Raw genomic sequence first — 5,000 nt, 5'->3', positions numbered from 1 at the left:
CTGCGGCGGATCGCTGGCTGGCATCGTTTATGGTTAGAACTAGGGCGGTATCTGATCGCCTTCGAACCTCTAACTTTCGTTCTTGATTAATGAAAACATACTTGGCAAATGCTTTCGCTTCTGTTCGTCTTGCGACGATCCAAGAATTTCACCTCTAACGTCGCAATACGAATGCCCCCGCCTGTCCCTATTAATCATTACCTCGGGTTCCGAAAACCAACAAAATAGAACCGAGGTCCTATTCCATTATTCCATGCACACAGTATTCAGGCGGGCTTGCCTGCTTTAAGCACTCTAATTTGTTCAAAGTAAACGTGCCGGCCCACCGAGACACTCACTCAAGAGCACCCTGGTAGGATTGCAACGGGGTCCGCCTCGGGACGCACGAGCACGCACGAGGCGCGTCGCACGCCTTCAGCTCGCCCCACCGGCAGGACGTCCCACGATACATGCCAGTTAAACACCGACGGGCGGTGAACCAACAGCGTGGGACACAAATCCAACTACGAGCTTTTTAACCGCAACAACTTTAATATACGCTATTGGAGCTGGAATTACCGCGGCTGCTGGCACCAGACTTGCCCTCCAATAGATACTCGTTAAAGGATTTAAAGTGTACTCATTCCGATTACGGGGCCTCGGATGAGTCCCGTATCGTTATTTTTCGTCACTACCTCCCCGTGCCGGGAGTGGGTAATTTGCGCGCCTGCTGCCTTCCTTGGATGTGGTAGCCGTTTCTCAGGCTCCCTCTCCGGAATCGAACCCTGATTCCCCGTTACCCGTTACAACCATGGTAGGCGCAGAACCTACCATCGACAGTTGATAAGGCAGACATTTGAAAGATGCGTCGCCGGTACGAGGACCGTGCGATCAGCCCAAAGTTATTCAGAGTCACCAAGGCAAACGGACCGGACGAGCCGACCGATTGGTTTTGATCTAATAAAAGCGTCCCTTCCATCTCTGGTCGGGACTCTGTTTGCATGTATTAGCTCTAGAATTACCACAGTTATCCAAGTAACGTGGGTACGATCTAAGGAACCATAACTGATTTAATGAGCCATTCGCGGTTTCACCTTAATGCGGCTTGTACTGAGACATGCATGGCTTAATCTTTGAGACAAGCATATGACTACTGGCAGGATCAACCAGGGAGCTGCGTCAACTAGAGCTGAGCAGCCGGCCGCCCGGGAGTGTGTCCCGGGGGCCCGCGCGAACACGCAAGCGTCCGCTCAATTATTCTGCAAACAGGAGGAGGCTGAGCTCCCCTGCACCATACACCTCGAAACCCTCTCAGGTCCCGGCGGCGCGCAGCGCCGTCCTAAGTACTTGGTCGGGTTCGAGAGAGGCGCAATCGCCCGGAGTTTGGCGAGTAGACGCTTTAGGTGCGACCACCCGTGCTCCCAACTGAGCTTGCCGCTGCCGACAGAGGCCCGGGAGCGTGCTGTCGTGGCATTGCCGGCGGGAGACAACACGCGCCACCTACGGTGACCGGCAGCTCCAACGCCAGCGCCACAGAAGGACAAAAGCCCCACTTGGGTGCCGAAGCGAACTCTCCCAGCACAGCGCACGCGCCAACACGTCCGCACAGCTGCGATACAAACCACCTGCGAGAACCGCAGAGGCGACCGAGCAGCAGACGGCGTCGCGGCGCCGAGCGCCGGGCGGCGGCGCATCCTCAGCGCACACAGTCCTCAATCGGACCAGCACACTGCAGATGTCCACCGCGCTTCGCACCGGGCCCGCGAGGACCTACTTTGGCCGCACGGCGCCGCGTGCAGGGTGCGCCGGCGCGCAGCTGCGCCGCCTGCCGCCTCCGTCGGCCGGCGCGCCTGCCACTGGCCGCCCCCACCAGCCGGCTGTAGCGCGTGCGCCCACGCACCGCACGGCCAACACGCCGGGAGGCCCCCCCTCACCGGCCGGGGACGGTCCCACCCAGCCACCGCCGCGTATCGCTTCACACCCACATGCCATTCACGTTCGTGGGCATGGTGGGTATCGCTGCAACAACCGGTTGGTAGCTCAACCGATCGTCGCCATCACTGATTCACCCCTAGCGAGAACAACCGCACCACAACGGTTTACCAGTTGTTCATTTGCGTAACGTCACCAGCAAACGTAGGCGTCCATCGCCATTTGCAAATTCAACGATTGTTGCATGCCTGTGTCAGGTGTCACGACACACTGTCTGCCCACATACACGCAACAACATGTCCACGCTTAGCGAACACGTGGAAGGTGGCCCCCGTACGTATGCGATGTCCATTGCGCGAACGACTGTCAACCGGCCTCTGTCGCATGTCGCAGATGTGGAACGCAGTGCACCGTGCTATCACGGTGTGTGAGAAGAGACGACTACGTCTGACAACACGCGCCACTACATCAACAGACGGCTCATGCTGATCGCCATCCAGGGCATACCACACTGCAATCCAGCTCTTATAGGGAGACGACACGTAGCTGAGTGCACAACATTTGGACCGCATGGTTCGCCGTTGTTGGCGCAGTCGTTGTACGGTCACATGTACCACGATGTATCATTCAGTACATGAGGACCAATGTGCAGTACAGTGTGTGATTTGGACGTACAACATCAGCGGACAGTTGACACAGGCCGTACCACAGCGTAGGCTAAGTGCTTCGCCATGCGAATGCCAATGAACAACTGCAAATGCCAATGAACAACTGCAAAGGGCATTGAGCATGTACGTCCTGCTGCCATCCACATTACAGTGTATAGCTGCAAGGTGTTTAACATGAAGCGATACACTGGGGACCGGGCAGTGCGAGTAGCAAACTATATTGCGGGGGTTGCAGTTAGGCAACACTACACTAATTTAACGCGTCGTATGACAATTACAGAGCAGGTTAAGGCCCAACGTGTGTTGGGTTAAGGCCCAACGTGTGTTGGGTTAAGGCCCAACGTGTGTTGGGTTAAGGCCCAACGTGTGTTGGGTTACGGCCCAACGTGTGTTGGGTTAAGGCCCAACGTGTGTTGGGTTAAGGCCCAACGTGTGTTGGGTTACGTTAAGGGGCAATGTGGGTTACGTTAAGGGGCAATGTGGGTTACGTTAAGGGGCAATGTGGGTTACGTTACGGCGCAATATAGGTTACGTTACGGCGCAATATAGGTTACGTTAAGGGGCAATGTGGGTTACGTTACGGCGCAATATAGGTTACGTTACGGCGCAATATAGGTTACGTTAAGGCGCAATATCGGTTACGTTAAGGCGCAATACAGGTTACGTTAAGGCGCAATACAGGTTACGTTAAGGCGCAATACAGGTTACGTTAAGGCGCAATACAGGTTACGTTAAGGCGCAATACAGGTTACGTTAAGGCGCAATACAGGTTACGTTAAGGCGCAATACAGGTTACGTTAAGGCGCAATACAGGTTACGTTAAGGCGCAATGCAGGTTACGTTAAGGCGCAATGCAGGTTACGTTAAGGCGCAATACAGGTTACGTTAAGGCGCAATGCAGGTTACGTTAAGGCGCAATGCAGGTTACGTTAAGGCGCAATACAGGTTACGTTAAGGCGCAATACAGGTTACGTTAAGGCGCAATACAGGTTACGTTAAGGCGCAATACAGGTTACGTTAAGGCGCAATACAGGTTACGTTAAGGCGCAATACAGGTTACGTTAAGGCGCAATACAGGTTACGTTAAGGCGCAATACAGGTTACGTTAAGGCGCAATACAGGTTACGTTAAGGCGCAATACAGGTTACGTTAAGGCGCAATACAGGTTACGTTAAGGCGCAATACAGGTTACGTTAAGGCGCAATACAGGTTACGTTAAGGCGCAATACAGGTTACGTTAAGGCGCAATACAGGTTACGTTAAGGCGCAATACAGGTTACGTTAAGGCGCAATACAGGTTACGTTAAGGCGCAATACAGGTTACGTTAAGGCGCAATACAGGTTACGTTAAGGCGCAATACAGGTTACGTTAAGGCGCAATACAGGTTACGTTAAGGCGCAATACAGGTTACGTTAAGGCGCAATACAGGTTACGTTAAGGCGCAATACAGGTTACGTTAAGGCGCAATACAGGTTACGTTAAGGCGCAATACAGGTTAGGTTAAGGCGCAATACAGGTTAGGTTAAGGTACGACATAGGTTAGGTTAAGGTACGACATAGGTTAGGTTAAGGTACGACATAGGTTAGGTTAAGGTACGACATAGGTTAGGTTAAGGTACGACATAGGTTAGGTTAAGGTACGACATAGGTTAGGTTAAGGTACGACATAGGTTAGGTTAAGGTACGACATAGGTTAGGTTAAGGTACGACATAGGTTAGGTTAAGGTACGACATAGGTTAGGTTAAGGTACGACATAGGTTAGGTTAAGGTACGACATAGGTTAGGTTAAGGTACGACATAGGTTAGGTTAAGGTACGACATAGGTTAGGTTAAGGTACGACATAGGTTAGGTTAAGGTACGACATAGGTTAGGTTAAGGTACGACATAGGTTAGGTTAAGGTACGACATAGGTTAGGTTAAGGTACGACATAGGTTAGGTTAAGGTACGACATAGGTTAGGTTAAGGTACGACATAGGTTAGGTTAAGGTACGACATAGGTTAGGTTAAGGTACGACATAGGTTAGGTTAAGGTACGACATAGGTTAGGTTAAGGTACGACATAGGTTAGGTTAAGGTACGACATAGGTTAGGTTAAGGTACGACATAGGTTAGGTTAAGGTACGACATAGGTTAGGTTAAGGTACGACATAGGTTAGGTTAAGGTACGACATAGGTTAGGTTAAGGTACGACATAGGTTAGGTTAAGGTACGACATAGGTTAGGTTAAGGTACGACATAGGTTAGGTTAAGGTACGACATAGGTTAGGTTAAGGTACGACATAGGTTAGGTTAAGGTACGACATAGGTTAGGTTAAGGTACGACATAGGGTAGGTTAAGGTACGACATAGGTTAGGTTAAGGTACGACATAGGTTAGGTTACGGTACGACATAGGTTAGGTTACGGTACGACATAGGT

General features: G+C 51.6%; 1 non-coding gene across 1 annotated transcript in view; it reads right to left on the bottom strand.

Annotated features, from left to right (window-relative positions):
• LOC124564227 overlaps window positions 1-1,152 on the bottom strand; it is a 1,910-nt gene extending 758 nt beyond the window's left edge. The window contains exon 1 of the ribosomal RNA XR_006970516.1: window positions 1-1,152. This exon is cut by the window's left edge and continues 758 nt beyond it. This is a non-coding gene — a ribosomal RNA (small subunit ribosomal RNA).
• Between the last annotated feature and the right edge of the window lie 3,848 nt (window positions 1,153-5,000).

This window comes from Schistocerca americana, unplaced genomic scaffold (assembly GCF_021461395.2).
Source record: "Schistocerca americana isolate TAMUIC-IGC-003095 unplaced genomic scaffold, iqSchAmer2.1 HiC_scaffold_1294, whole genome shotgun sequence".
NCBI classification, from domain to species: Eukaryota; Metazoa; Arthropoda; class Insecta; order Orthoptera; family Acrididae; genus Schistocerca; species Schistocerca americana.
This window is presented reverse-complemented; position numbering and strand designations above follow the sequence as displayed.